The following is a 25,529-nucleotide window of genomic DNA, read 5'->3' on the forward strand; positions in this document are numbered from 1 at the left end:
CATGGTTGTGTAGGAACTGCAGGTCCCGCAACCAAATCCGGAGGACAGGAGATTGCAGGTCTCCTGGCCCCACTGGACACCTGAAGGCACAGCAGCATACGAGAGCCTAGAGTTACCACGAGGTAGTGACACCTGGAGCAGGCTCAAGCTGCCTGCCATGCGGGTAGTGTTTCATGTAGTGGACAGACTGAGAGAGGAACATGAGGAGAACTAAAACCAAGCACCCAGAGAACAGTGCAGCAGGGAGGCCTCTAATCCCACGTGGCTAGGTGGATCCTGAATTGCTCCCAGGCTCCCCAGATCTCCATCACTACACCTGCAACCTGGGATTAAAGGTAAAATAAACTGCAACCCTTGAGTCCTCTAGTTATTCCTGCACCATCTTTCCGGCACTCCAATGTCCACCATCCCTCCTAAACTGTTTTGGGGGGCCCGCTCCATGTGTGGGGAGCAGAACCATCCTAGCTGCATCACCATCATCCCCAGCAGTCCCTTTAAGCAACGTCAGCCATCCCTGGCTGAGTACCACAGGTGGCATCACAAATAATTACTTTTTCCTACATAAACTTTATTCTTTCCATCATCCATCCCTTTTCACTGCACGTCCAGGGCAACGGACCAGGTCACGTCTGCTGTGACCACCCCTTTAAGAACCGTCAGACCCGGTTCAGAGCACCCCACGGCCCTAGCGGGTGTTGCAAATATATACAGATTTGGGGGCAGGGGTATAACATCATAGATCCTACAGTTGTCCATATTGACTAATTTGCTAGCTTCTTTCATGGACTTCAGTAAGCAGCACATGTTCCTCATCAGCTGTCAATACCGGCTTTCAAAGTAACGCAAGCTCAAGTTTGCTTTATGCAGGACATAATAAGTCACCACTTTACGCTGCTCATAATGATGCTCAAACATATACAGCATTAAAGTTTGTTATGCTGCAATATCGCAAATCAGGTGGTGCTCAGGCAACCCATTCTGTTTTAGCAAAGACTGCAGGGCGTGCTTCACAATGTAAGAATTGTCAAAATACCCAGACACTGCCTGGTTTTGGCTACCACCTTCTTTAAGTGGGTGTATTTCCTTAAGAAATTTTCCACAATTAAATCTAGGATGTGAGCCAAGAAGGAAGCATGAGTTACATTTCCCAAGCAGAGAGCAACCAGAATATTCTGGGCATTGTTGCTTATGACAATTCCCAGTTACAGTTGACAAGGAGCCGGCCAGGGTGAGATTTGCTGCTTCTTGCAAAGGAGCAACTCGCCTGCTGTGTGGCTATTCTTGCCCATAACATAGCTGTACAGCAGACTGAGGGTGGGGAGTTGATGAAATGTTGTGCTCTATAGGAAATGGGGTCATAGTTAGACCTAATAACCGTTTTGTGGAGGATTCACTACCTGTGTTGGTTATAGTGCTGCATTGCTGCTGCTCAAATATACACCCAGTAGGTTGCAAAATACATGTGTGTTCCTGTTCATAATTTTTGGCCTTGTCATTAACATCCCTATAACAATCTTATAGATGGTGTAGTAGAATCTAGAGTTGCTCAACAATTTGAATCTATAGAAGGCCTCCCTAGAGTTTTATTTTTATCTTTATCCTCTATTGTTAAGAATATGCACAAGTCCTGAAGTTGTTCTTGGGCTACAACTGAGGTTACGTAATGCCTTTTGTCTATAAATTATTCATTGACATTTGATTGAGGGAAATTTATTGGAATAATAGTTTGGTACAACACTCTTTTGTTGTGGTACAACACTTGGTGTAAATTTAGAGATTGTAGTTTGCATGTATACATTGGAAAATGTGTTAAAAAAATTGTAGTATATAATAAACACATCAAGAAGTAGACAGTTGCAGTCAAATGTCTGTTTTTTTGTTCCTCCTCATAAAAAAAGACTGAATATGAAATGTTAAGTATAAGACCAAAAATTCAGCAACTAGCTGCAGTATTTTGAGTATTGCACAGATGATGAATTTGACTACTTAAATTGGTGTGAAAAAAACAGTACTTTTGACACCTATTTTGACACTTAATTTTCTGAAGTAGACATCTGCAATTAATTGTCTGGATTTTTTGTTTTTGTTAAATTTCTTTAGTATTTTTTAATGTAATTATTCTCTTTTTCCTAAAAATGACCAAAAAAGAAAAGGAAAGTCTCAATACAGTAACTTGTAACATGCACATTTTCTCTGGCAAATACTGAGCTTTGCTTTTTTGTTCTTTGAGAAACATTCTTTGACTTGTTGTTTGCTTCTGCATGAAGAATGAAAAAAGTGTAATTGAAATGTTGCAGCAGCATATCTCTCTTTCTCCCTCACCGCTCCGTCTCTCTCTATTACATTGCTCTTCACTACTTCATTTGTGCAACATATACTACCAGTATTATTTGTCCAATGTTTTATAGCTTTCTCTCCATATTTCTGCTGCTAAGCTACGATGTCTTCTCACTGTACAGATTTACAACAAAATGGCTGCTCCATTCCCTGCCTCAGCTTGCCTTGGATGTGGTATAACGATTTGATATGAGAGCTACAAACAAAGAATTATAGGGAAGCCCTATTGGCTGGCCCAAGGCCATGTGCATCTTCTTTGGATGATGCAATCTTCCACATTGTGTAAAATGACTGTGGGCACTTTTGGCCATTCTCAAAAATTGAATCACATATTATTGTAATTTACTGGGTATTTCAAATTTCCAAGTATTCAATATGAATCTGATTCAAATTGAAATGAATCACTCATCTCTATGTCACATCCATGTCCATATTTTCCTTCACAGCCAAAGAGGAACAAAGGAGAGAAGTATGTATATATTGTTTAGTATGCTTCATCAAGCTGCACAGATATATATGATATACTGTACACCATGTTGTTATTGAATCTTTCAGGTTCCTGGATTGCCGAGGACAGCATTCATTAAAAACTGAAAGTGCGTAAGAGAATAGAAGGTTACACCTTTTGAGTAATGCCTTTGTTTCTCTTATATAATTAAATTTTCATGCATTGCACTGTAGGTAATTTGCAATGTATATATTGTATATACTATGGCACATATTGTCTTTGTTAGACACTCCAAAGAGGTTTTTTCTCTATCTTTTAACTACTATAGACATTTGGGGCATGACTAGGTCTTTATTTACATTCCAGAGGGAAGGGATTTAATTGTATTAATTGGGCATCTAGAAGATTCTAGAAGAAAGGGAGTAGTGTATTATACAATTAGACCCCTGGGTTTAGTTATGGTTCAGGTAGCCATTATAGTGAATGGGAGAATAATGTGATACAGTAATATGGCTAATCTGTAGTGTTACCAGATCTAGAGTTGATCAGGAGAGGGTCGAAAAATTCACTGAGCCAAAATCTCGATCTGCATATGTGCCACATCCAGTGCCATTTTATTGCAGTCCTGCACACAAGACGCAGACTTACACTATGCACACATCGCCCACACAATGATGGCGGTAACAAAGCAGAATTTTTAAAAGGAGGCAGGTCACTGAATAATCAGTGATCTGTACAAGAAGCAACGGAGGACCTCACATCCTGCCCAGAAGCACGTTGAGGCACAGAAGATGTAATTTTATGAAAACTTCATAATGTGAGTATTCAACAGCCACAGATCAGATCCCTTCCCATCAGGTATCAGATTAATCAGCATCACAGCGCCATTAAGGCCATGGCTTTAGTTTTTTGGGCTAAATCCTACTGGCAGGTTTGCTTTAGTTTCTAGTCTATAAACATTACAGATTTCAGGTGCAGACTCTTGGATCATTTAGGCACAGATCTGCCAAATAGAGGAGGTATGTCTATCTAAGTCACAGCAGCCTGCTTCAGTACAATGCTAATTATACAACATGCAATAATGAATACACAAAATTATATGTTCTACATACGTTTAGATACACTGTTTATACCTGTTTGCATCATTCATGTGTTTTGTGCAAAAATGGAAATTGTGTTGTAGATATCATTGTGTCTACAGTTGGTATGGAAAGTATTCAGACCCCTTTACATTTTTCACTCTTTGTTTCATTGCAGCCATTTGATAAATTCAAAAAAGTTCATTTTTTTCTAATTAATGTACACTCTGCACCCCATCTTGACTGAAAAAACTGAAATGTAGAAATGTTTGCAAATTTAAATCTGAAATATCACATGGTCATAAGTATTCAGACCCTTTGCTCAGTATTGAGTAGATACACCCTTTTGAGCTAGTACAGCCATGAGTCTTCTTGGGAATGATGCAACAAGTTTTTCACACCTGGATTTGGGGATCCTCTGCCATTCTTCCTTGCAGATCCTCTCCAGTTCCGTCAGGTTGGATGGTGAACGTTGGTGGACAACCATTTTCCGGTCTCTACAGAGATGGTCAATTGGGTATAGGCCAGAGCTCTGGCTGGGCCACTCAAGAATGGTCACAGAGTTATTGTGAAGTCACTCTTTTATATTTTAGTTGTGTGCTTAGGGTGCTTAGGGTCATTGTCTTGTTGGAAGGTGAACCTTCAGCCAAGTCTGAGGTCCAGAACACTCTGGAAAAGGTTTTCATCCAGGATATCTCTGTACTTGGTCGCATTCATGTTTTATTCAATGGCAACCACTTGTCCTGTCCCTGCAGCTGCAAAACACCACCATAGAATGATGCTGCCACCACCATGTTTCACTGTTGGGATTGTATTGGGCAGGTGATGAGCAGTTCCTGGTTTTCGCCACACATACTGCTTAGAATTATTACCTTAAAGTCTATCTTCATCTCATCAGACCAGAGAATCTTATTTCTCATAGTCTAGGAGTCCATCATGTGTTTTTTAGCAAACTCGATGCGGGCTTTTATATATCTTGCACTGAGGAGAGGCTTCTGTCTGGCCACTCTGCCATAAAGGTTTGACTGGTGGAGGGCTACAGTGATAGTTGACATTGTGAAACTTTCTCCCTTCTCCCTACTGCATCTCTGGAGCTCAGCTACAATGATCTTGGGGTTCTTCTTTACCTCTCTCACCAAGGCTCTTCTCCCATGATTGCTCAGTTTGGCTGGATGGCCAGGTCTAGGAAGACTTCTGGTGGTCCCAAATGTCTTCCATTTAAGGATTATGGAGGCCATTAAGCTCTTAGGAACCTTGAGTACTGCAGAAATTATTTTGTAACCAGATCTGTGCCTTGCCACAATTCTGTCTCTGAGATCCTTGGCCAGTTCCTTTGACCTCAGTATTTCATTTGGTCTGACATGCACTCAGCTGTGAGGTCTTATATAGACTGGTGAGTGCCTTTCCAAATCAAGTCCTATCAGTTGAAATTAAACAGAGCTGAACCCCAATGAAGGAGTAGAACCATCTCAAGGAGGATCACAAGGAAATGGACAGCATGTGACTTAAATATGAGTGTCTGAGCAAAGGGTCTGAATACTTATGACCATGTGATTTTTCAGTTTTTCCTTTTTAATTAATATGTAAATATTACTACATTTTTGTTTTTTTTCAGTCAAGATGGGGTGCAGAGTGTACGTTACTGAGAAAAAAATGAACTTTTTTGAATTTACCAAATGGCTGCAATGAAACAAAGAGTGACAAATTTAAAGAGGTCTGAATACTTTCCATACCCACTGTATTTGTTGAACTTTATTTCAGTTAGCATGGAGACTAGTCGATACTCCACACATCCCCTTGCCCTGATGATGACCTTCCTTTCTAACTTGGATCTCCCTTGTCTATCTTGAGATAAGGCAAACATTATTGTATTTGCTTGAGACATCTGACTCTTGACCAAAAATCAAGTCCTCTTTGTTATTGTTTTTTTGTAATTTTTTTTTGCTTTCATTTTTTTGTATTCTAGAATTTTATTTTGCGCTGTAAATGAAAACAAATTATATTGACGAGAGATATCTTTCAATCTTTACTTAGTGTGGTAAAAATAACTAAAACTCATAATGCACGGAGCTATATATGCTTTCAATATTCCCAACAGGGATCCTCTTTCAAATAAACTAACTGCCTGTCCAAAATGCCACCTCTCTTGCTCCGACCTCATGCATGGCCCTTGGTCTTGCCCTGCATCTGTCTCCTTTTGGGGTTTGATATCAAATCTGATTAATACCATTTGGGGTTCAAGTTTCTCTTTATCTCCCTATTTAGACTTATTTCACTTTGGAGATAACACAGAGACCACTAACAAGAAGATAGCGGGTATCCCCAAACTACTGCACACCTTGCTTATACTAGCAAATAGAATGCTTCTTAAATATTGGCTGGACCCAAACTTACCCTCCATCACAGAATTGATAGCACAAATGAAGCATTTCATGGAAAAATAACAACAGGATGCTCTATATAATAAATAATCACAGGCAGGCAGGTTTCCTTTGAAATGGAAGCAATTTATTGTGAATTGTTGCTCTTTGTGGGAAAAGGAGAACATGGTCAAACAGTTTGTATCTACAGCCTGGTATATATTGGAGGACCTCAAAAATAATCTGGGATTATTATTAATCACAGGGAGGGAGATGACTATTCAGGGCCAATTACTCTTATTATCTTTGTTTTCTCTTCTTAGGATGAATTTAAATAATATACACTATCAGTTGAATCATTTGATGGGATGGATGCTGATGACTTAGGGTACTGTCACACAGTGGCACTTTTGTCGCTACGACGGTACGATCCGTGACGTTCCAGCGATATCCATACGACATCGCTGTGTCTGACACGCAGCAGCGATCAGGGATCCTGCTGAGAATCGTACGTCGTAGCAGATCGTTTGGAACTTTCTTCCGTCGCTGGATCTCCTGCTGTCATCGCTGGATCGTTGTGTGTGACAGCAATCCAGCGATGCGTTCGCTTGTAACCAGGGTAAACATCGGGTTACTAAGCGCAGGGCCGCGCTTAGTAACCCGATGTTTACCGTGGTTACAAGCGTAAAAGTAAAAAAAAACAAACAGTACATACTTACATTCCGGTGTCTGTCCCCCGGCGTTCTGCTTCTCTGCATTGTGAGCGCCGGCCAGCCGGAAAGCGAGCACAGCGGTAACGCGGTGACGTCACCGCTGTGCTTTCCGGCTGGCGCAGACACAGTGGACAGAAGCAGAACGCCGGGGGACAGACACCGGAATGTAAGTATGTACTGTTTGTTTTTTTTTACTTTTACGCTGGTAACCACGGTAAACATCGGGTTACTAAGCGCGGCCCTGCGCTTAGTAACCCGATGTTTACCCTGGTTACCCGGGGACCTCGGCATCGTTGGTCGCTGGAGAGCTGACTGTGTGACAGCTCTCCAGCGACCACACAACGACTTACCAACGATCACGGCCAGGTCGTATCGCAGGTCGTGATCGTTGGTAAATCGTGTAGTGTGACAGTACCCTTAAAGGTTAAAGGTTTAAATGTTGATTATAGTTTCTTTACTCTGTGAATGTCATTTCTACTTGTTCGATCTACGGATGGACAATTGTCTATATCACTCAGTATGATTTGTTCTGTTTTTTTCTGTTATCAGAAATGCCAATAAAAATGATGTTATAAAAAAAATAAATAAATAACCCAAACTCTTTTGTTCATTTAGAGAGGTGCTTGCTTTTAGTTACTTGTATGCCTTTTCACATTCTATTGCAATGTACTATTTTCCATAAGGGCAGGAAAGAATGTTTGTGGCTTCACAAAAGGATCACAATAACATGGATTTTCCTCTCACCATCTACATTCTCCTCTGCAAATGTGGATACAGCAGTAGAGGGCAGGTTCTGTGGGAGGTACGGAGCAGTTATTAGCAACAGCGGCATGAAATGTGTTTGACAGAGGGAGGACGCTCCCCTCTCCTATATTTACTGACCTCTGGCAAGGAGGCATTGCCAGAGTTAGCTTCATGATGATGCATTGATCAGGAGCTCAAGAAATGTTGTTGTTTTGAGGAATCATTTGGTGGATTTATATTCAGACTGTTGCTTGGTTTTGGTTGTATGCAAATCCTTTTTTCCTCCTTTAATTTTTCCCTTATTTAATTCCCAGTGCTTCCCTCTATCGATTGTGGGAGCATATTTGTATGATTGGTATTTTCATTATCCCTGTACATATTCTCTTGTTAGTCTGGTTGGTGTATTTACATACACTACAACTCCCCTTTTCCCTGTGTGGGGGCAGGTAACAGACTTTGGGTGGAAACTGGAGCTCAGAAAGGCCCTGACGACTTCACCATTAGAGGTAACCAGGGGAGCTGGGATACCTAATGTGCCCCCGTATAGCTAGTGACAGGGAAGGAGCCCTTGGCCCCAGGATATCTGACAACAGAAACATGACACCTGGGTTGTCTTGCATGTACTGCTATTTCCAATGATGGTCTGATCAGGGAACTATGAGGGCCATTGTAAAACCTTCAGCTTGCGTCTTTTGAGATAGTCTATTGTGAATTTTGACATCTGGTTAGGATTTAGGATTTTCCATTTGTAGAAGTCAGCCTCTTTTCATCTTCTGCCTTTTTTTAGAGATGGTGTTATGTTTGCATCAAGAATTTGTTTAAATTGAATTCTTACCTCTACCAGTAAAATGTTCTCAGTGCCATTGGCTGCAACACAACCCCAAAGCATGATTGATCCACCCCCATGCTTAATGGTTGGCGAGATGTTCTTTTTGTGAAATTCTGTGTCCTACTTTCTCCACACATACTTTTGATCATTGTGGCCAAAGAGTCTATATTTATATCATTGGTCCACAGGGCTTGTTTCCAAAATGCATCAGGCATGTTTAGATGTTCTTTTGCACACTTTTGATGCTGAATTGTATGGTGAGGACAAAGAAGAGGTTTTCTATTGATGACCCTTCCATATTTGTGCAGGTATCTCTGAACTGTAGAACAATTTACCACAACTCTAGAGTCTGCTAAATCTTTCTGAAGGTCTTTTGCAATCAAGCAGGGATTAGGAATTTCCTCTCTTGCAGTCCTATGAGCAGCTCTCACAGAAATTTTGCTTGGTCTTTCAGACCTTTTCTTGACCTCCACTGTTTCTTGTTAACTGCAACTTGAAACACATTGATATCTTCTTATAGCCTTCTGCTTCTTTGTGGACCTCCAACATTTTCATTTTCAGAGTGCTAGGTAGCTGCTTAGAAGAACTCATGGCTGCTGTTTTTTTTTTTTGGTACAGAGTTAGAGGAGGCTGTTTGTTTAATGAAGATGGAAAATGTGCATAACCTGGCCTTTTCTAAGGATGATAATGAACAAGCCATAATCTAACAGGCTAATTAAGGTCTGATACCTTGTCAAAGTTATATGAGCACATAAATCTCCAAGGGTGCCCAAACTTTTGCACCTGCACATTTTTCTTTTTGTAATTTTTAAAATGTAAAAAATGACATTTGCTTTTTTGCCTAAAATACAAAGTAAATATGTAATCTTTTACTTTAGACCTTTTAGAGCTCATTTCATCTTCAACTTGCTTAACTGTTCACCATAGCAGTAATTTTGACCAGGGGTGCCCAAACTTTTATATGGCACTGTATGTGACTACACTACATAAAAAAAAAACAATGATAAAAAATTAAAAATCAGAGTGTTGCAAAGGTCAAAAATAGCCATGTCCTTAATCCCTTAGTGATGGAGCCAATTTTGAGCTTAATGACAGAGCAACATTTTTCAGCTCTGAACTGTGACAATTTATATGGTAAGAAATCAGGAACATTTCAATGTTTTCCAGTAATTCTGAGATTGTTTTTTTCATGACAAATTGTACTTTATGATAACGGAAAATTTAACTCGATATAATTTCGGATTTTTTATCAAAATACCTGAAATTTGATGATAATGTAGAAAAATTAGTGATACCACACAAAATAATTAATAAATAACTAATACATAACATTTCCCATATGTCTACTTTATGTCACCATCATTTTTAAATTGTCCTTCTATTTTGGTACAATGTTGAAAGAGCTAATATTTAGAAGCAATTTTTCATTTTTTAAAGGAAATTTACAAATCCTGTTTCTTATAGACATATTTGTTTTTTAAGGCACTTTGAGGAGTCTATATATTGGAAAACAGTAATAATAAAACATAATTTTATATCTATAGCGCCAACATATTATGCAGCACTTTACATTTTAGAGAGGACTTGAACAGATAATAAAAGACATTACAGCATAACAATAATCACATAAATCAACAGATACCAAGAAGAGGGAGGGCCCTGCTCACAAGCTTACAATCTCTGAGGATAGAGTGGAGACACGAAAGGTGAATGGTAACAATTGCTTTCATTCTTCTGACCTGCCATAATGTAATAAATCAGGTATTCATGTAATGCTTCATGAACAGGTTAGCAGCCAGAATATGTAAAAATACAGACACAGTGGGCTATTAAATGCATAAAGCATGTGAGAACATGATACAAGGTTCCTGGTTATGAAGAAAACTTTGAATGGGCTAGTTAAATAAATGTGTTGAGGCAGTAGGCCAGTCTGAAGTAATGTGTTTTTAGGGCAAACTTAAAACTGTGGGTATTGGGGAGTAAACAAATTGTCTTGGGTAGTGCATTCCAAAGAATTGGAGCAGCATGCGAGAAGTCTTAAATACGGGAGTGGGAGGTTCTGATTATTGAGGATGTTAACCTTAGGAAATTAGCAGAACAGAGGGCACAGGTATTTTGGTAGACTGAGAAGAGGGAGGAGATGTAGGGTGGTGCTCAACGATGGAAAGCTTTGTGGGTGAGAGTGATAAGTTTATATTGAACTTTGGAGTGGATGGGTAACCAGTGCAATGACTGGCAAAAGGTAGAGGCATTGATGTAATGGTTGGTGAGGAATATGATCTTGGGTGCAGCATTCAAAACAGATTGGATAGGGGAGAGTTTGGTAAGAGGGAGGCCAATTAGTAAAGAGTTACATGAATAAGAGCAACAGTAAGGGTTTTTGCACAGTCGAAAGTAAGAAAGGGTCAAATTCTAGAAATGGAGAGGAGGAGCCAGCAAAACATCAGTGAAGGAGCAGTCAGAGAGGTAAGAGAACCAGGAGAGAACAGTGTCCTTGAGGCCAATGGAGTGGAGCATAGTGAGGTGGAGCTGATGGTCCACAGTGTCGAATGCTGCAGAGAGATCCAGGAGAATTATCATGGAGTAGTGACAATTAGAGTGAAAAGAGCGGAAACCAGATTGAAGAGTGTCAAGAAGAGAGTGATCTGAGAGATAGCGGATTGGATGGGAGTGGAACAAACATTCCGGGAGTTTAGAGATGAAGGGAAGATTAGAGACGGGTCTATAGTTAGCAGCACCGTTTTGGTCGAGGGATGGTTTTTTAAGTAATGGATGTATGATGGAATGTTTAAATGAGGAGGGAAATATACTGGAAGAGATATTTTGAAAATTATTGTTAGGTGAGTGGTGACAGGAGGGGAAAGGGACTGGAGAAGATGTGAGGGAATAGGGTCACTGGTGCAAGTAGGGTGAGAGGATGCAAAGAGCCTGCTCACTTCTTCTTCCATGACTAGTTTAAAGTCAGAGAGTGAGCTAGATGCAGTGGGAGAGGGAGGACAGTGCATGGTATGAGGGGATTGGGAGAAATTTCCTGTCGGATTTGGTCAATTTTTTCTTTGAAATAATTGGTTAGATTGTCAACATGGAGATCAGTGGCTGAGGCCTGCACTCTTGGGTTCAGTAGGGAATGAAAAGTGTCAAAGAGATATTTAGGATTATTGGATAGTGAGGTCATGAGGGTGTTGAAATAGGTTTTTTTGAAGAGGTGAAGGGCAGAGTTGTATGTTTTAAGCATAAATTTATAATGGATGAAATCTACGGGCATATTGGATTTTGTCCACAGACATTTGGCGCACCTGGAGCACCGCTGCAGAAGACATGTTTGCAGCATGTGCCAGGGTTGTTGCTGTCTGTGCAGAGTTGTTCTATGTATAGGAAAAGCAACTTCATCCAGGGAACTTTGCAGTATTTCATTATAATGTTTCAGTGCAGAGTCAGGACATGAGAGGGTGGAGATTGGGGTCAATGATGACTGCAAGTTTCTGGGTGTTAATGGCATGTATATTTCTATAAGTGTGGAAAGTGGGGGAGTCCTGAGTGGGATGACAGTTCTTGACATAGAATGAAAGAAGGTTGTGGTCAGAGAGCTGGAGAGAGTAGCTGGTAAAATCCTACACTGAGCAAAGCTGAGAGAAGACCAGGTTGAGGTATTTTCCGTCATCATGCGTAGGAGAGTTAATAAGCTGTGAAAGGCCGAAGGAGGAGGTTAGAGATAAAAGGTGAGTGGCAGATGGGAGAGTGGAAAAGCAATCAGGATGTTAAAGTCTCCCATGATGAGGGTGGGGATGTCACAAGAGAGAAAATGTGGAAACCGGGGGGCAAAGTGATCCAGGAACTGATAGAAGGGAAACAGAGGATGATACACAACGGCCACTTGCATGGAGAAGGGGGTGTAGAGTCTGATAGCGTATACCTCAAAAGAAGCAAAGATAAGTGAGGGTACTTGGGGATAACCAGAAAGATACATTTGGGTGATAGGAGCAGACCAATGTCTCCAACTGGTCTGTTGTCTGATATTGGGGTATAAGAGAAATGTAGTCCACCATGTGAAAGAGCAGCAGCAGCGGTGGTGTCCGACTGCTGGATCCAGATTTCAGTAAAAGCCAGGAGGTTAAGAGATTCAGAAAGGATGAAGTCATGGATAAAAGAGAGTTTATTACACACTGAATGAGAATTCCAAAGGGCACAATTAAAAGAGACAGAAGCCATGAAGGGAATATTAATGAGATCTGAGTGGTTTTTGAGTGTAGTATGTGAGGGGTTCGACTTACTGTAACATGAAGGGCCGGGGTTGTGAGAGATATCACCTGTTACTAGGAGAAGGAGGATAAAAAGAGTGAGCAGATTAAGTGATTTGTGAGAGCGTCTCTTGTGTTGGATGGTGGGACTGAATGGATCTGTGCAGTTTAGCAATGTAATAAGAGCATGAGTGCTATACATAGGAGAGGAAAGGACTGAGGGGCTGATAAAGATGGAGTGTAAACAGTTAGTGTAAGGACAGTAGATGTGTGTGAATGCAGTAGCCAGGATATAAACTATACAAATGCATAAGGTGCATATTTGATGCAATTCAAATGTACTGGAAATAGGTTTCATCAAATATTTTACCTGTATTCTGCCCTGTCTAACTGCCATGATTAATTGCAAGGCACTTTGAAAAACTGTACTTAGAGTAAAATGTACATAAATGCATCCCCAAAACTATATCTAAATACAGGGTGGGCCATGTATATGGATACACCTAAATAAAATGGGAATGGTTGGTGATATCAACTTCCTGTTTGTGGCACATTAGTATATGGGAGGGGAAAAACTTTTCAAGGTGGGTGGTGACCATTGTGGCCATTTTGAAATCTGCCATTTTGGATCCAACTTCATTTTTTCCAATGGGAAGAGGGTAATGTGACACATCAACCGTATTGAGAATTTCACAAGAAAAACAATGGTGTGCTTGGTTTTAACATAACTTTATTCTTTCATGAGTTATTTACAAGTTTCTCTTTGTTTACATCCATTGACATGTCACAGAGGTTAAGACGTGAGGAGAGGATAGAAATTGTGTGGATGTCTGGTGAACGCAGTACCCCGGTCATTGCAGCAGATTTCAATGCAAGACACCCTACACAAGAAAACTGTCACCATTCCTATGTTATTTAGCTGCATCCATATAAATGGGCCACCCAAAAATGTTTGCCCCATCACTGAACATAATGTTCTTTGTAAACTGAGGGTCCTGTTTGAATTTTTGTTTTGCTCATTCTGCAAATTCAGCTCGCCGATCTGGCATCAGTCGAACATCCCTTCTGCGGATATTAGCTATTCACAAATGGCATCTTTTCAAAATCCAGCTGCTGTAGCATCTCAACGAAGATGACCCAGATCGGCACGCTGAATTTGCAGAATCAGCAAAACAAAAATTTGAACAGGATCCTCAGTTTGAGATTAAGACTCATTGCCAGAGAGATTAAAAATAAACCCAAAATATTCTTTAACAATGTAAATAGTAATAAACTAAAAAATTATAGTGTTGGCCCCCTTAAAAATAGTCCGGGTGAAATGGTGGATGGGGATGAGGAAAAAGCCAATATGCTAAATGACTTTTTTTCAACAGTATTTACACAAGAAAATCCCATGGCAGACAATATGATCAAAAAAAATTCCCCATTAAATGTCACCTGCTTAACACAGCAGGAAGTACGGCGGCATCTAAAAATCACTAAAATTGACAAATCTCAGGGCCCAGAAGGGATACACTCCCGAGTACTGCAGGAATTCAGTACTGTCATTGATAGACCATTATTTTTAATCTTTAAAGATTCCATAATAACAGGGTCTGTACCACAGGACTGACGTATAGCAAATGTGGTATCAATATTCAAAAAGGGGACAAAAACTGAACTCGGAAATTATAGGCCAGTAAGCTTAACCTCTACTGTGGGTAAAATCCTGGAGTGCATTATAAGGGATGCAATACTGGAGTATCTGAAGAGGAATAACCTCATGACCCAGTATCAACATGGGTTTACTAGAGAGCGTTCCTGTCAGACAAATCTGATCAATTTCTATGAAGAGGTAAGTTCTGGACTGGACCAAGGGAACGCAGTGGACGTAGTGTATATGGACTTTTCAAAAGCTTTTGGTACGGTGCCACACAAAAGGTTGATACATAAAGTGAGAACAATGGGGATAGGGAAAATATGTGTAAGTGGCTTAAGAGCTGGCTCAGGGATAGGAAACAAAGGGTGGTTATTAATGGAGCACACTCGGACTGGGTCGCGGTTAGCAGTGGGGTACCACAGGGGTCAGTATTGGGCCCTCTTCTTTTTAACATATTTATTAATGACCTTGTAGGGGGCATACAGAGTAGAATTTCAATTTTTGCAGATGACACTAAACTCTGCAGGGTAATCAATACAGAGGAGGACAATTTTATATTATGGGATGATTTATGTAAACTAGAAGCTTGGACTGACAAATGGCAAATGAGCTTTAATGGAGATAAATGTAAGGTCATGCACTTATGTAGAGCAAATAAGTTGTATAATAATGTGCTTAATTGTAAAACACTGGGCAAAACCGTCAATGAAAAAGACCTGGGAGTATGGGGTGGATGACAAACTCACATTTAGTGGCCAGTGTCTGGCAGCTGCTACAAAGGCAAATAAAATAATGGGATGCATTAAAAGAGGCATAGATGCTCATGAGGAGAACATAATTTTACCTCTATACAAGTCACTAGTTCGACCACACTTAGGGTATGTTTCCACGTTCAGGATTGCATCAGGATTTGGTCAGGATTTTTCATCAGTTTTTGTAAGCCAAAACCAGGAGTGGAACAATTGGAGGAAAAGTATAATAGAAACATATGCTCCACTTCTGCATTTATCACCCACTCCTGGTTTTGGCTTACAAATACTGATGAAAAATCCTGACCAAATCCTGATGCAATCCTGAACGTACCCTTAGATAAAGAATGTAAAGTGCAATATGGTCTTATCCAAGGATAACAGTGAGGATACAAATGTATTGTGCTCACTTTATGTTGTTGTGTGTGACACAACCACTAGTAATGCGAAGATACCAGCTGCTGAAACATCCACGAGGTGGATTTAACCTACGCTGCTGATTTTCAATACAATCCAGGAATCAGGATATCAGGATAAAGTGATTTATTTGTCAACATGTTTTCAGAGTCAATCTGACTCCTTCCAAAGAACAACCATATGTAACTATGGGCATGTGTTTGTCCTGAGGAAAGAGTCAGATTGACTTTGAAATGTGGCATGGCCAGGCCTTTACTCAGCCTTTGTGACGTAGGGTGAGAGACAATAAAGGGTCCACGTCACTTTACTGGTCACTCAGGCTATGGATTGTGCAGAACACATACCCCGAACCAGTCCATGCACCAAGACAGTCAGTGCTGCCACCACTTACCAAATGAGCGGTAATCGCACGGTCATGCACAGAATGAACAAACAGCCCGCAGGCCACACACAGGTCACATGTACAATCTACCACTACCATAATCTTTATGAAGACACTTAGGTACAATAAGGCAACTTGGCAAAGTAATTAAAGATTTAGGCTTTAAGGCCATGTGCACACGTTCAGGATTTTTCGCGTTTTTTTCGCTATAAAAACGTGATAAAAACGCGAAAAAAACGCTTACATATGCCTCCTATTATTTACAGGGTATTCTGCATTTTTTGTGCAAATGTTGCATTTTTTTCCGCGAAAAAATCGCATTGCGGAAAAAAAAGCAACATGTTCATTAAAAATGTGGAATTGCGGGGATTCTGCACACCTAGGAGTGCATTGATCTGCTTACTTCCCGCACGGGGCTGTGCACACCATGCGGGAAGTAAGCAGATTATGTGTGGTTGGTACCCAGGGTGGAGGAGAGGAGACTCTCCTCCACGGACTGGGCACCATATAATTGGTAAAAAAAAAGAATTAAAATAAAAAATAGTCCTATACTCACCCTCTGATGGCCCCCGAAGTGTTCCCGCCTCTCCGGTGCATGCTCTCTTCCTTTCCTATAGATGGTGTGGTTCAGGACCTGTGATGACGTCGCTGTCTTGTGATTGGTCGCGTGACCGCTCATGTGACTCACGCGACCAATCACAAGCCACGACGTCATCGAAGGTCCTGAACCACACCGGCATCTATAGGAACGGACGCCGCTGAGGACATCGGCTGTGTGCAGAGGGTGAGTATAACCATTTTTTTATTTTTTTATTATTTTTAAACATTCTATCTTTTACTATAGATGCTGCATAAGCAGCATCTATAGTAAAAAGTTGGTCACACTTGTCAAACACTAGGTTTGACAAGTGTGACCAACTTGTCAGTCAGTTTTCCAAGCGATGCTACAGATCGCTTGGAAAACTTTAGCATTCTGCAAGCTAATTACGCTTGCAGAATGCTAAAAAAACCGCGAAAAAAATGGAAAAAAAACGCAAAAAAAAATGCGGATTTCTTGCAGAAAATTTCCAGTTTTCTTCAGGAAATTTCTGCAAGAAATCCGGACGTGTGCACATACCCTAAAAAGGTAGAGTGATTAATAAATATTAAAATAGGGAAATAACAGACTTACATAAAAGGTGCACAAACCCTAATAAAACAATCAAAGAGTAAGTCCTACATTTAACATGGGTCAGAATGTTCACAAGTAGTGTTGAGCATTCCGATACTGCAAGTATCGGGTATCGGCCGATACTTGCGGGTATCGGAATTCCGATACCGAGATCCGATACTTTTGTGGTATTGGGAATCGGTATCGGGATTAATATCAATGTGTAAAATAAAGAATTAAAATAAAAAATAGGGATATACTCACCTCTCCGGCGGCTCCTGGACTTTACCGCCATAACCGGGAGCCGTTGTACCTAAGAATGCGCGCTTGAAGGGCCTTAGATGAGGTCACTGCGCTCTGATTGGTCCGTAGCGGTCGCGTGACCGCTACGCGACCAATCACAAAGCAGTGACGTCACCTAAGGTCTTTCAAGCGCTTGAAAGACCTTAGGTGACGTCACTGCCTTGTGATTGGTCGCGTAGCGGTCACGCGACTGCTACGGACCAATCAGAGCGCAGTGACCTCATCTAAGGCCCTTCAAGCGCGCATTCTTAGGTACAATGGCTCCCGGTTACGGCGGTAAAGTCCAGGCTGCGTCGGAGGGTGAGTATATCCCTATTTTTTATTTTAATTCTTTCTTTTACACATTGATATGGATCCCAGGGCCTGAAGGAGAGTTTCCTCTCCTTCAGACCCTGGGAACCATACAGGATACCGTCCGATACTTGGTGTCCTATTGACTTGTATGGGTATCGGGTATCGGTATCGGATTAGATCCGATACTTTGCCGGTATCGGCCGATACTTTCCGATACCGATACTTTCAAGTATTGGATGGTATCGCTCAACACTATTCACAAGTTCCATTTGGCTTAGGTCCCCAACTTGTGTCACATCAGGGAATTAATCCATTCATTATATTCAGTCCATCATTTGGGATGGAGTGAAACATTATTTTCCTTCTTCCTGGGTCTACCTGGGTGCTTCATTACTATACTATTGTATATGATTTGCTATACATATGACATGAATCTTGTCTGAAAGATGTTGCAATCACAGGACGTCCAGGATACTAATGTGAGGTAGTAGCCATAAGCTCCCACTAGATTGCACACTGAATGTACATACTAGCGGTGGTGTGTCGGAGGTGGAAGTCATGTGCTAACTGTTCCCACAAAGCAGAGTGAGGAATACATTTACATTTCACAAGGATCATTAGACATCTAGGAGTCAGTGGAAGATATGAGGACTTAAACGTGAAATATTTTATACAAGACAATACATGTAAAATACAGTGACCTATCCTCACTACAATAAGTGATAATACGGCTTTATTGTTTGGGTCAGCATGATTACAGCAAAACCTAATTATGGTGCTTGAACCTCCTAGGTTCAAGCAACATATTGTAAACCGATTTCTTATATTTTATTATGGTGCTTGAACCCCCTAGGTTCAAGCAACATATTGTAATCCGATTTCTTATATTTTCTTCTTATACTTCTCCGCGTTTTCTGCAATTAATGCGGCCCGAACCGCTCGGCGCAGAGACCCCGTTCAGGCGGCGTTTCGAAGGCCTCGGTGGGGACAGGTGTGCTATGACTTTTATAGTCGATCCGATAAGTAGTTTTTTTTTAAATCGCATTTTAAAAAAAAAATTTCCCATAGGAAATAATGGCGAACTTTCCATTACCCCCAACTTGACCTTCCAAAGATGGCAGCTATGCAAATGTACGATGTCCATTTTAGGACATGATCATTTATCAAAGTCAAACATCAGAATAAAGTGACTATGACACCCTCTCATCCCGTGTGTGAAAAGTAAGTGCCCCCCCGGCCCCGTGTGTGAAAGTAAGTGCCCCCCCGGCCCCGTGTGTGAAAAGTAAGTGCCCCCCCAAACCCGTGTGTGAAAAGTAAGTGCCCCCCCAAATCCGTGTGTGAAAAGTAAGTGCCCCCCCGGCCCCGTGTGTGAAAAGTAAGTGCCCCTCCGGCCCCGTGTGTGAAAAATAAGTGCCCCCCCGGCCCCGTGTGTGAAAAGTAAGTGTCCCCCCGGCCCCGTGTGTGAAAAGTAAGTGCCCCCCCGGCCCCCTGTGTGAAAAGTAAGTGCCCCCCCGGGCCCCTGTGTGAAAAGTAAGTGCCCCCCGGCCCCGTCTGGGAAAAGTAAGTGCCCCCCGGCCCTGTGTGTGAAAAGTAAGTGCCCCCCGGCCCCGTGTGTGAAAAGTAAGTGCCCCTCCTGGCCCCGTGTGTGAAAAGTAAGTGCCCCCCCGGCCCCGTGTGTGAAAAGTAAGTGCCCCCCGGCCCCGTGTGTGAAAAGTAAGTGCCCCCCGGCCCCGTGTGTGAAAAGTAAGTGCCCCCCCGGCCCCGTGTGTAAAAAGTAAGTGCCCCCCGGCCCCGTGTGTGAAAAGTAAGTGCCCCCCGGCCACATGTGTGAAAAGTAAGTGCCCCCCCGGCCCCGTGTGTGAAAAGTAAGTGCCCCCCGGCCCCGTGTGGGAAAAGTAAGTGCCCCCCTGGCCCCGTGTGTGAAAAGTAAGTGCCCCCCGGCCCCGTGTGGGAAAAGTAAGTGCCCCCCCGGCCCCGTGTGTGAAAAGTAAGTGCCCCCCGGCCCCATGTGTGAAAAGTAAGTGCCCCCCCGGCCCGGTGTGTGAAAAGTAAGTGCCCCCCGGCCCCGTTTGGGAAAAGTAAGTGCCCCCCTGGCCCCGTGTGTGAAAAGTAAGTGCCCCCGGCCCCGTGTGGGAAAAGTAAGTGCCCCCCTGGCCCCGTGTGTGAAAAGTAAGTGCCCCCCTGCCCCGTGTGGGAAAAGTAAGTGCCCCCTGGCCCCGTGTGTGAAAAGTAAGTGCCCCCCGGCCCCATGTGTGAAAAGTAAGTGCCCCCCCGGCCCGGTGTGTGAAAAGTAAGTGCCCCCCTGGCCCCGTGTGTGAAAAGTAAGTGGCCCACCCGGCCCCGTGTGTGTAAAGTAAGTGGCCCTCTGGCCCCGTGTGTGAAAAGTAAGTGCCCCCCGGCCCCGTGTGTGAAAAGTAAGTGCCCCCCCGGCCCCGTGTGTGAAAAGTAAGTGCCCCCCGGCCCCGTGTGTGAAAAGTAAGTGCCCCCCGGCCCCGTGTGTGAAAAGTAAGTGCCCCCCGGCCCCGTGTGTGAAAAGTAAGTGCCCCCCGGCCCCGTGTGTGAAAAGTAAGTGCCCCCCGGCCCCGTGTGTGAAAAGTAAGTGCCCCCCCGGCCCCGTGTGTGAAAACTAAGTGCCCCCAGTTCCCGTGTGTGAAAAGCAAGTGCCCCCGGCCCCGTGTGTAAAAAGTAAGTGCCCCCCGGCCCCTTGTGTGAAAAGTAAGTGCCTCCTGGCCCCGTGTGTGAAAAGTAAGTGCCCTTCCGGCCCCGTGTGTCAAATGTAAGTGCCCACCGAACCCGTGTTTGAAAAGTAAGTGCCCCCCGGCCCGGTGTGTGAAAAGTAAGTGCCCCCCGGCCTCGTGTGTGAAAAGTAAGTGCCCCCCCGGCCCCGTGTGTGAAAAGTAAGTGCCCCCCGGCCCCGTGTGTGAAAAGTAAGTGCCCCCCCGGCCCCGTGTGTGAAAAGTAAGTGCCCCCCGGCCCCGTGTGTGAAAAATAAGTGCCCCCCGGCCCCGTGTGTGAAAAGTAAGTGCCCCCCCGGCCCCGTGTGTGAAAAGTAAGTGCCTCCCGGCCCCGTGTGTGAAAAGTAAGTGCCCTTCCGGCCCCGTGTGTGAAAAGTAAGTGCCCCCCGAACCCGTGTGTGAAAAGTAAGTGCCCCCCGGCCCCGTGTGTGAAAAGTAAGTGCCCCCGGCCCCGTGTATGAAAAGTAAGTGCCCCCCGGCCCCATGTGTGAAAAGTAAGTGCCCCCCCGGCCCCGTGTGTGAAAAGTAAGTGCCCCCCGGCCCCGTGTGTGAAAAGTAAGTGCCCCCCGGCCCCGTGTGTGACAAGTAAGTGCCCCCGGCCCCTTGTGTGAAAAGTAAGTGCCCCCCGGCCCCGTGTGTGAAAAGCAAGTGCCCCCGGCCCCGTGTGTAAAAAGTAAGTGCCCCCCGGCCCCTTGTGTGAAAAGTAAGTGCCTCCTGGCCCCGTGTGTGAAAAGTAAGTGCCCTTCCGGCCCCGTGTGTCAAATGTAAGTGCCCACCGAACCCGTGTTTGAAAAGTAAGTGCCCCCCGGCCCGGTGTGTGAAAAGTAAGTGCCCCCCGGCCTCGTGTGTGAAAAGTAAGTGCCCCCCCGGCCCCGTGTGTGAAAAGTAAGTGCCCCCCGGCCCCGTGTGTGAAAAGAAAGTGCCCCCCGGCCCCGTGTGTGAAAAGTAAGTGCCCCCCCGGCCCCGTGTGTGAAAACTAAGTGCCCCCAGTTCCCGTGTGTGAAAAGCAAGTGCCCCCGGCCCCGTGTGTAAAAAGTAAGTGCCCCCCGGCCCCTTGTGTGAAAAGTAAGTGCCTCCTGGCCCCGTGTGTGAAAAGTAAGTGCCCTTCCGGCCCCGTGTGTCAAATGTAAGTGCCCACCGAACCCGTGTTTGAAAAGTAAGTGCCCCCCGGCCCGGTGTGTGAAAAGTAAGTGCCCCCCGGCCTCGTGTGTGAAAAGTAAGTGCCCCCCCGGCCCCGTGTGTGAAAAGTAAGTGCCCCCCGGCCCCGTGTGTGAAAAGTAAGTGCCCCCCCGGCCCCGTGTGTGAAAAGTAAGTGCCCCCCGGCCCCGTGTGTGAAAAATAAGTGCCCCCCGGCCCCGTGTGTGAAAAGTAAGTGCCCCCCCGGCCCCGTGTGTGAAAAGTAAGTGCCTCCCGGCCCCGTGTGTGAAAAGTAAGTGCCCTTCCGGCCCCGTGTGTGAAAAGTAAGTGCCCCCCGAACCCGTGTGTGAAAAGTAAGTGCCCCCCGGCCCCGTGTGTGAAAAGTAAGTGCCCCCCGGCCCCGTGTGTGAAAAATAAGTGCCCCCCGGCACCGTGTGTGAAAAGTAAGTGCCCCCCGGCCCCGTGTGTGAAAAGTAAGTGCCCCCCGGCCCCGTGTGTGAAAAGTAAGTGCCCCCGGCCCCGTGTATGAAAAGTAAGTGCCCCCCGGCCCCATGTGTGAAAAGTAAGTGCCCCCCCGGCCCCGTGTGTGAAAAGTAAGTGCCCCCCGGCCCCGTGTGTGAAAAGTAAGTGCCCCCCGGCCCCGTGTGTGACAAGTAAGTGCCCCCGGCCCCTTGTGTGAAAAGTAAGTGCCCCCCGGCCCCGTTTGTTAAAAGTAAGTGCCCCCCGGCCCCGTGTGTGAAAAGTAAGTGCCTCCGGGCCCCGTGTGTGAAAAGTAAGTGCCCTTCCGGCCCCGTGTGTGAAATGTAAGTGCCCACCGAACCCGTGTTTAAAAAGTATGTGCCCCCCGGCCCGGTGTGTGAAAAGTAAGTGCCCCCCGGCCCCGTGTGTGAAAAGTAAGTGCCCCTTCGGCCCCGTGTGTGAAAAGTAAGTGCCCCCCGACCCCGTGTGTGAAAAATAAGTGCCCCCCGGCCCCGTGTGTGAAAAGTAAGTGCCCCCCGGCCCCGTGTGTGAAAAGTAAGTGCCCCCCGGCCCCATGTGTTAAAAGTAAGTGCCCCCCCGGCTCCGTGTGTGAAAACTAAGTGCCCCCAGTTCCCGTGTGTGAAAAGTAAGTGCCCCCGGCCCCGTGTGTGAAAAGTAAGTGCCCCCCGGCCCCGTGTGTGAAAAGTAAGTGCCCCCCGGCCCCGTGTGTGAAAAGTAAGTGCCCCCCCGGCCCGTGTGTGAAAAGTAAGTGCCCCCCGGCCCCGTGTGTGAAAAATAAGTGCCTCCCGGCCCCGTGTGTGAAAAGTAAGTGCCCCCCGGCCCCGTGTGTGAAAAGTAAGTGCCTCCCGGCCCCATGTGTGAAAAGTAAGTGCCCTTCTGGCCCCGTGTGTGAAAAGTAAGTGCCCCCCGAACCCGTGTGTGAAAAGTAAGTGTCCCCCGGCCCCGTGTGTGAAAAGTAAGTGCCCCCGGCCCCGTGTGTAAAAAGTAAGTGCCCCCCGGCCCCGTGTGTGAAAAGTAAGTGCCTCCCGGCCCCATGTGTGAAAAGTAAGTGCCCTTCTGGCCCCGTGTGTGAAAAGTAAGTGCCCCCCGAACCCGTGTGTGAAAAGTAAGTGTCCCCCGGCCCCGTGTGTGAAAAGTAAGTGCCCCCGGCCCCGTGTGTAAAAAGTAAGTGCCCCCCCGGCCCCGTGTGTGAAAAGTAAGTGCCCCCCGGCCCCGTGTGTGAAAAGTAAGTGCCCCCCGGCCCCGTGTGCGAAAAGTAAGTGCCCCCCGGCCCCGTGTGTGAAAAGTAAGTGCCCCCCCGGCCCCGTGTGTGAAAAGTAAGTGCCCCCCGGCCCCGTGTGTTAAAAGTAAGTGTGCCCCTGACCCGTGTGTGCAAAAGTGCGCCCCCGGTCCCATGTGCGTAAGAGTAAGTGCGCCCCCGGCCCCGTGTGTGCAAAAGTAAGTGCGCCCCCGGCCCCGGGTGTGCAAAAGTAAGTGCGCCCCTGGTGTGCAAATGTAAGTGCGCCCCCGGTGTGCAAAAGTAATTGCACCCTCGGTGTGCAAAAGTAAGTGCGCCCCCGGTGTGCAAAAGTAAGTGCGCCCCAGGTCTGCAAAAGTAAGTGCGTCCCTGGTGTGCAAAAGTAAGTGCGCCCCGGGTGTGCAAAAGTAAGTGCCCCCCGGTCCCGGGTGTGGAAAAGTAAGTGCCCCCCTCGGTCACGGGTGTGGAAAAGTAAGTGCCCCCCGGTCCCGTGTGTGAAAAGTGCTGCTGTAAAGCTGGCAGCGCTGTTCAAGCACCATGTATTTCCTTCAGGAAATGCCCATCTAGTTTATATAGTTGTTCTTATGTATTGCTAAAAAGATTTTTTTTACAGTTTTTTTGCTGCTGTATTCTTTTTGTGGGGCAAGTTGAAGGTTTTTTGGTACTATGAGGTACATAACTTTTTTATCTCTTTATATTCAGATTTCTCAGATGCAGAAGGAACAAAAATCTGAAATTCAGTAAAATTAGAGCGATATCAATTTTAATTTTTTTTTTGTGCTTTGCTACTTTTGCACATTAAAAACAACATTTTCCAAAAACGTATTTGTTTTTGTATCATCAATTTTTGAAGGCTGTAACTTTTTTATTGTTTCACCGAAAGAGCCATATGAGAGCTTGCAGGACAATTTAACAATTGTATGTATACAATTTTTATTACTTTTATGACTTTTTGATAACTTTTTAATATTTTGAGTGTCAGTATGATGAAAAAGCTAAATTTTTGGCAGACTTTAAATTTTTGTTTATAGTGTGTTTACCATACAGACCAAATAACATGACAGTTTTACAGTTTGGATCATTTCGGAAGTGGCAATGTCAATTATGTGTATATTTTTTTGTTTACTGTTTTTTAAATTTTACACATTTTTTAAAGTTTTTTATTTATTTACTTAATCACACTGTGAAACTTGAGTATTTTTCACTTTGAACGCTGTTCTCATGAGTGAGAGTGAGCTATCAATTTTTTACTGACACAGCATGTAATTACAAGACCTCAAGTTGTGTTAGCAACTATAAGAACCCACATGGTGCTGATAGGGCTAAAGAGGTCAGACAGCAGTGTAAAAGGGGGTTAATCATTTCTGATCAGTTTTAACACCAATCGGGACTCATGCCACAGTATGTCAGCATCATGGCATTATTGCCCATGGTGGAGTACTATACACTCTTCAGCACCATAAAAAAATGGCACTGAAGACTAAAGCCCCTTTATGATTGTCGTTAAAAGGCACATTGACAGTCATTAAGGTGTTAAAGGGGTTTTATACTTTTAATAAAATGGTCCCCAAATGACATAGCTCATGTAAAATGTCAAAATCACATAGTACTCATACTACCCAGGAGCAGAACTGTCTCTTCATCACTGATTTTGTCACAGTGTTTTAGCAATGGTGGTATCATCATGTTGACAGCTCATGCCACTGCTGCATCCAATGACTGAGCTCAGTGGCTCATGCGGTCTACATCAGCAGAAACACTACAGTTGAAACCAGAAGTTTACATACACTATATAAAAATACACATATGCATGATCTTCTCAATATCTGACATGAAATCATATTAAACCTTTCCCGTTTTAGGTCAATTAGGATTGCCATAATTATTAATATTTGCCAAATGCCAGAATAATGAGAGAGAGAATGTTTTAAGGAATTTGTATACTTACTTCAAAGTCAAAAGGTTAAATACATTTCATTAGTATTGTCATGTCGGACGCTGTTCACACTAGGGCGTCGACAGACAGCAGTAATTCCACTTACGTCCACTACACGCTCAGTGGCGTCAGCTAGATTTTATCCAGCTTGCTCGGGGTTAATCTAGCTGGTAATCAGGTTGGAGGCTGGGTCACGCCCACGGCCTTTAAATAGTTGCGCTGGACTTTGGGCGTCGCCGATTATAGCTTGTGCTTTATGCCTGGTGATTCCAGTCTGGAGTGGTGGTCTTGTTGTAGGAATATCATATCTGGTGGTGTATAA

Source organism: Ranitomeya variabilis, chromosome 6 (genome assembly GCF_051348905.1).
Source record: "Ranitomeya variabilis isolate aRanVar5 chromosome 6, aRanVar5.hap1, whole genome shotgun sequence".
NCBI classification, from domain to species: domain Eukaryota; kingdom Metazoa; phylum Chordata; class Amphibia; order Anura; family Dendrobatidae; genus Ranitomeya; species Ranitomeya variabilis.